Consider the following 8,345-nt stretch of genomic DNA (forward strand, 5'->3'; position numbering starts at 1 on the left):
TGAGAAAAAAGAGCATCCATGGGTGTTTTACGTGAATACATGTGGCTGTGGGTGATCTGTGGGAGTGTTTTTGGGAGTGTGTTGATCGCCACCATCTTCTTTCTCATCAACAAGTGGATATCCAAAAGCGGTACGTCTCAACTCTGCTCTTCACGTCCGTCTGTCAGCTTAATAGAGGCTGTGTCATCAGTGTTTACTTTATACACAGAGCTCGAGTGAATGTGTATTAATTAATTTTTTCCCTTTACTCCAACTTACACAGTGCAGAATTGTCATTAAAGCAGCCTTGAGTTCATCATAGACAGACCATGACAGATAGATATTGGTATTGTAGAGTAGAAAATGCCGCAAAACTAAGAGTGCTCCTGCTTATTGGTGCATAAAAGTGAACTAAGATCAAATTAAATGCACAGACATTTGTTTTCAGTGAGGTGAAATTTGGGATCACAACCTCAGCATTTCTAAAACACTGACTCTGCAATTTGATATCACATGTGACACAATTCAGAACCACACAAGGTGATTAATCTTCTCTAGATTCAGGGCTTCAGGGCTTTTTATGGTCACATCACAGGATGAAGAAGGAGGAGTAAACCGAGGAGCATCATAAAGTAACTCAGTACATTTACTCAGTACATTTACTCAAGTAGTCTACCAAAGTATAATATGAGTATTCAAAGGGGGGTATTGTACTTTATATGCTGATTGTAACATTAGAGCAACGCTCATATTTTAAAGCATCAATATTTGAAGATAATGTCTCTGCTTTTTGATATTGTAATTATGTCATTTTCCTCATCATGACACAATTTATACCGTCTGATTACAAATGATTTGTTAATCTGAATAAACTGGATAAGTCTCGCTGCAAAAGTTAAAACATTAATACACTAGTTGATGTAATGCGTGACTTCATGGTGATCTCACAGTGACATCGCTATAATTTTTGTAAGTATCTTTACTGAGGATATTTGTTACCTTGACCTTTGACCCTTGACCATTCAACAAAAAAATACTTTAATTAACTAAGAAGTACTTTCAGTTTTGATGTTATTAACAATTTTGATTATGTGACTGTTCTGTTTTTACGTGACGGAAAGTTTGAATGGAGATTTTGCTTAACAGACTATTTTCTAATCAATAGCTTCAATATTTAAAAAATAAATGGGGTCAGGGTAAATAGGTAAGGGTTAAACAAATACAAATCTACATAGGACATAATCACTTGAGTTCTTCTGCCTGAAATCACAAATCTGAGAAGTGAAACAAACGATGAAAACGAATAGAAAAGACTTTGCAGAAACACATAAATCAGTAGATGGTTGTGTGTTGGTTCCAGAAGTGTAAATAACCTGTATCACTCTCAGCACCGTGCACACACAAGTCACATTCAACAGTTCATGCACACACTCGTAGGGCCCTGCTACACACAGTTGTGATGAAGTTGTGAGAGATCCACCTCATGAAGATGACCCCCCCCCCCCCTTCTCCTCTCGGCCTCTTCCACCCATTACAGTTGGGTATTTTTCTGAGGGGAGTTTACATTATACAAACTGAGCGTGAAGGAATCAACGCCTTCCAGACTTTAAACCCCCTGACGCGAAGTTTTGTGATTTATAATTTTGGAAGACATAAATAAAATTGACTCGACTTCACATCGCATTATCTGATTACTCTGGAAAATCCAAAAGACTTTGACTCTGAGTTTTTTTCCTGGAAACGAGTCTCTGGTGAGAAAGGAGAGGAGAGAAAATAAGTTCCAGTGAAAACAGTGAAAACTGCTGAAGCCTGAGACACTTTGTTATAAACTTCAATTGTACAAAATGATGACAAACAAAAAACTAAACGAAAGTAACGCTTGAGCTTGAATTCAACTCGACCTGACATGAACTGTACAGTACATGCTACAGGCTGGTAGAAGTACTGTTGTAGTATTGTCTCTTTGGTTTTTAAAGGATCTTTCTAACGCAAACTGAAGCTGCATCTATACCAACAAATATCTGCTATTAACACTATCGTGAAATGATAAATGCAAATGAAAACATAACAACAAACACCAGAACTGTTACATATCCAGAATTTGACTCTATAAAGAGCATTTTATGATAATCTATGTGTTTTTAAACATAAAAAGCCAAATCAGCCTTTGTGCTCCACCCATAGTTATTATAAAAAACTTGCGCTGCTCCATTTAAAATGTCACAAAATTTTATATGAAAAAGTACTGTATTAAAAGAAAAATGAAAAGTAGAGGTACTTATTAGTATAACAATTTATCAAATTGTATGTATTAATGTATGAAATAGATCATGTTAAATATATCACTTGACTCAATACCAGTTTAATTGTTGTAGTCGGTCAGTGTGGAACAACTTTTGAATATTATTTTGGATTTTACATCTACAACAGTGAAGTATATTTTATAAGCTGTTACTTATAAGACTGCATTATTATTGAAAATTTTAATCTTAAAAAAATGTATAGAACTGTCATAAGATGAAGCAGGAAGTACAATATTTCCCTCTGAGCTGAAGTAGAGTACAAGCATAAAGTATCATGAAATAAAAGTACTTCAGTAAATGTATTTAGTTACACCCTGTCGATCGAATGTCACCTGACGTGCTGGGTCAGCCAATTCAAACAAATTTACAGTAAAGTGAAATGAGCAGTTTCATTTTCAGTGGCACTTTAATTTGTTATGAAAACCAACACATTGCAGATCTGCACCACAACTAAGAACAGGAAGGGAAACTAAAGCATTGTCACTGTCACTATGGAAGTTCCCTGTATGTACTGGGACCGCTTTAATACAAAGCAAAGGAAAACTGATAATAATTGTATAAATTGCTATTATTAGGGGGTTTCCCTCTGGATCTGATTAGCTCAGAATGAAACTTTAATGATCCCTGTGGAGAACCGGGGCTGCGGACGAATAAATAAAGAACAAATAAAGGGAACAAACTAATAATTATGAGTAAAAACACATGTGGAGATAAAAGAGGCTTGTATGCCAAACACTCAATAATACACTGTATGTATATAACAGGAATAAGGAGTGTGTGTGTGAATGTGAGTGTTTATTATTGGGTTTTACAGTGTTTCCTATTTCATCCTCATTATATGGTCTTTAAAATCCTATTGTATTTGTGTTTGTCCCAGTTTGTTAGAACAGGATCCAGGCCCCAGCTGTTAATGAGCTCACTGAAGAAAAGACCCTCTGGTGTTTTTATGATGTTTGAAGATTTGACTTAAAGAGTTTTTAAATTTTAATTGAGGGGTTTTCTGGGGGTTTGCTTTAATGTAACTTTTATTTGACTGGATGTTCTCTCTCTTTCTTTTTTTTCTTCAGCAGGCAAACACAGAGTCTCAAGGCTGCATAGAGGATTTCCCTCCAATGTCGAGTAATGCATTATATTTTTTTACCAATTCTAATATTAAATGCATGGGTTTCCTTTGGGTCATTAGACGCACAATGTCAGTGGACTGTTGAGTCCAATGTTTTGAGAAATAATAACTTGTTTTCTCTCTAAAATATATATAAAATAACTGATGCCTCTATTTATTATGAAGCCTCAGCTTTGGATATGCTAGCTTAGCTTAGCGTTAAGACTGGAGGCAAGGGGAAACCGTTAGCCTCAGTCTATCAAAGGCAGAAATATCCACCTTCACCAGCAGCTTTTAAAACTCACAAATCAACAAGTTACATCTCAGGGTTGTGAGGAATAAAGGAAGCATGTTACTCAGATTTAGTTTCCACATCCACTGCAAAAATGTCAAGCCTTGTGATTATAACAAAGTGGAACAATTATTATTTATTAAAAACTACAGTTACTATGAACAAATACATTAGAATTGAGTCTAATAAAAAGCTGCAGTGTTCAGTCGACTTCTGTCTTGCTAATTGTACTTTTGTTATGACCACGACTTCACTTCCCGTGAGGTAGCGTGATGAGGTAGCGTGATGAAGTGTTTTGACGATTTGGTTTATATCTAAATAAATACTTGGTAGATTTGGATTAAGGAAATCAGGACGTGTTTAGGGAACTGATCTCTATGAGAGTGTGTGAAATTTGCTGTGGTTGGAAGGAACTTTGCCAATCAGACAAGTTAAAACTAACCACAGCCTCTCAACTCACAGTCTCACATCTGCCTGACAGGGACGTTCAGCCTTTAGAGGTCCAGGCTTTAAGGTTAAGTTAAAGGTCACTTCAAGAAAAATAACTGAATAAACACCAAGATAAAATAGCTTTTCGGAAAGAGTCTTAAATATCCTTATCCAAGTATGAAGTGGAAGAACCGAGACTGGATTTTTAGTTTTTTATAGTTAACTACAAATGTCAGTGGGATTTTAAATGAGGTTTTCTTTCCCCTGAAGCAGAACCTGGTTCTAGTTTCACTGCGGCTTCGGAGTTTCAAAAACACATTTGAGGATCCTGTTCACATACTATTACCGTTTCAGTTTCTCAGTTTTTATTGTTACTGAAGTTTTGTTCTCTTTATTTTTTTATTTTTAGAAAAACATCGTCATCGTTACAATAATAGAGGAATAACAACATACTTAGATCTTAGTGATTCATTCTCAGTAACGAATTCACATTGAAACGTGTCTCAGTTGACATTTCAATCAATAGCAAATCTTACTTAAGATAGCATTGTTGGAAGAGAGCCTGAGACTCAAGCATTTCACTGTCAGCGACTGCTTAATGTTATTGTTGTGCATTTGATAAATAAAAATCTTGAATCTTGTATATTTAGTATAATCTTAAAATTGTGATTAAACATTCGTACAGATAGTTTTTATAACAGCAACAAAGATGTTGGACAGTTTCTTCATGTCAGATTTCACTAGTCACTAAAGCTTTGATGTCCTCGATTCCTCAGGAGCAACAACTACCAGGAGAGAGGCCTGAGGTGCGTCACACCTCCTCTTCCTCCTCGGACACAGTTTCTTACACAAGGTCTGACTCTGCTGGATATCGAATGGATCATATGATGCATAAAATCCACCCACACTCTTCTTCTTCATTCTTCTGTACAGCTCATTCTCTGCTCATTGTTACCACATCATCACAGCAGCTGGACACAAATTCTAAAGTTTGATCATAACCTCAAGATCTGTAGGGAAGATAAGCACGAGTACATTGTGGTGTCACATGGGTTCGGCTTCACAAAGCAAACCAACATGACCACAGATGAGAGTTAAATTAGACGATATAAAGGGAAGTGAAGAACATACCTGTCTGTGAAATGGACTCAGGTCTGAGACCAAACACATCCTTGACTCAGTGGAGTGAAGTATTACAGTCAAATGTTACTTGGAAAACATGCAAAAGTAAAACACTAAAAGGAAAATACCTAATTGTCCTTTGACTATCTTTGGATTTGTGTTATACATAAGATAAGCAGTATTTTACTGATTGAAGTATATCTTATTTTTAAACTATTTCAGTATTTTATTTTGTATTAATCCCCTGTGACCATTTTATTTGATCAATGAATTACTTCTTTAATAAACATAATTAACATTAGATTTCAAATACTACACATTAAATTGGCTAAGTATTGAAAATCAATTCCTGTAAATAGCTATATGTGTTCTGTATGCTATATTCCTTCAGTTTATTCAACACTTTGTTATTCTCTCAAACACGATGGACTCTGAACTCCGTGTGACTCTTGTTGTTCCAGAATGCCAGAGCTATGAGAACCTGGCTGAGCCACTGGACACCGGGGACTATGAGGAGGCGCTGACGGAGTTCGATCAGGCCACGGACGAGCAGTTGGACTACGTGAAGGTGGAGAATGAGGAGGATCTCCTCCCTCCTCCTCCGCTGTACCAGGTTCCAGATAAGAAAGATCTCCTCCCTCCTCCTCCTGTGTACCAGTTTCCAGATAAGGAGGATCTCCCCCCTCCTCCTCTGCTGTACCAGGTTCCAGATGCAGACAATGACGACGCTTCCACCGAGGACTACGACGACATCGGAGGCGAGGAGGAGGATGAGGAGGACTACGACGACCTGGGATAGAGAGATGTAGAGATTAACCTCAGTGACACTTTTGACTCTGGACCACTTTGCCTCTCCAAAGAAATGCTTTTGTGTTTTTTGATATTATTTGATAGTATTCTGAGAAAAGCACAAAGAAAAACTGCAGTTTAGAGGTTTGTTTCTTTATCAGAGGAATCTTCAGCAAACTTTACTTTTATGCATCAACATAATCTCTATGAAAAGATTCTACATGTGAGTATTTAAAATATCCTGTTGTTGAGGGACAATACTTTGTGGAAGGAAGTCGTGTGGTTTATGTCTCTAGTTTGACCGATCTCGATTGAACAGGTTTCGGTTGCCCACACATCACAGCATCGAACTCACCGGAGTGTCGTTCCCGGATCATCCGCTCTCCAGGAGGCCAGCTCCAACCACCAGCCTCCACCGGATCCTCATACCTCACACAGTAATTCTTCTAGTCTCATTATTATTGTGTCTGGGACCAGTCAAACTTTACTGACATCGCCCGCAGCCACCACAGGTTCCTCCTTCTTACTTTCTTCATTAAAAGTTGTCAGTGGTTGTGTTTTTAGGTTCTGCAAAATCTGAGAAGTAAGGAAAGTAAAGGAGGTGAACAAAGGGATTCAGCTGAATTTCTGTAAATAAGTCCTGCAGTTGTATAGAATGTATGATGTTTGGATGCTTATAGGACAATTGTGAAATCAATAAAAAATAAACTTCTCCAGACTCAAGGAGAGTTTAAGAGAGAAAAAGAAAAATGCGTGAGAAAGTTTTTATTTTCTCTACTTCTTTTCACGGCTGATTTGTCCAACAATCATTTCCTTGAATCCACAAACAAGAGCGAGCTCCTCGTCCACCGAAACCAGAGTTTACACACACAACCGCTGTTTGGCAGCAGCTGCAGCAACAGTCAGCAGAACGTGGTGGAGCTGCTGCCGCTGGTCGTCCAGTCAGGAGCTGGCTTCATGTCCTGACCGCTGAGAAGTCCAAAAGTGCTGTCACAAACTGTCCTTTCATATGCAAGAAGTTAGAAATAACAATAAAAAAGTAATAACAATAATAATAAAACGTTTACATTAACATTTGTTAACTAAACTAAAACAATGGGACATAAGCAGAAACTATAAAACTAGAACAATGAAATAAATCGAATTATATAAATAATTATTAATATTTGTCAGTGTAAATAGGAAGAAATATCATTCAATTGTGAAATTTTTCACAAAAAGAGGTTTTAAAAATGTATTAAAAAACTTCAAGTATAAAGACATAACAATACTACTATGTACAATTAAAACTAATATACAATGTTAACAGAATATGTAAAGTGGGGATAGTTGGATTAATTGTAGTGAATTCTATAATACTACTGCATGTTTTTAATGCAAATTCTCACCCTGACAAGATCCATCATATTAAACTACAATATTGACTATTGAAGTACTTCAAAAAGATACTGGATTAAATCCTTGAGCTGTTATCCACCTCTGCCTAAAATAGATTGATCTGCAATAACCTAAATATCAAATTGAAATAATTCATGGCCCCAAGAACAATTTAACTTAATTACCATACATTTTTACTTTCTCTTTCACGCTGGTCGGCTTGAGGGCCCCCTGGTGGCTGCACAGCTCAGAGAAGCCTCTCATGTCCAACCTATACATTGTGTCTATGCCTTAAGCCGTGCCATGCTGAGTCTGATTATTGGACATGGGGGGGAAAGCACTTACAATTAATTTGGATACGTTTATGACAAAAAAAAAGCAATTACAATAGTTTAGTGACCTACATACAAGAAGTAATCCGTCACACAGACCACATAATAACACACTGTCAGTCACCGCTCGCTGCTTCACTTGCTCCTGAGCTGTGTGATGGAGGGGGGGGTTAGAGAAGAGAGGGGCTCGCCACAGAAATGACGCAGGACACAAAGTGGGTGAAAGACTGAAACAGCTAAAAAAAAGTGAATTCAGCAAAATGAGGAAGAAGAGCTCAGTTACAGATTCAGTCTCAGCGGACTGAAGAGCCTCCGGTGACGGTCAATGGGTTTTACTGGAAGTTCTTCTTCGCTCTTGCTGGTTATACAAAAAATAAAGTTTGAGTGAGTGATTGATGGATTCTGTAGTGAAGCCTTGGTAGAGAGGGTGCAATTAATTCCACTGTATCCGTAATGTCTACATGACCCTTTTTGAGTTGGTTTAATTAGAAAATGGAATTGAGTGAGGACTTTAACTTTGAAAGGCTAAAACCGGAAGTCGTGTTACAGCTCAAGGCATTAACTAACAAAAGGCAAAAGCTACAAATGGCCACAGTCAATTATTAGATATTGTCAATAAA

The sequence above is a fragment of the Platichthys flesus genome, chromosome 15 (assembly GCF_949316205.1).
Source record: "Platichthys flesus chromosome 15, fPlaFle2.1, whole genome shotgun sequence".
NCBI lineage: Eukaryota > Metazoa > Chordata > Actinopteri > Pleuronectiformes > Pleuronectidae > Platichthys > Platichthys flesus.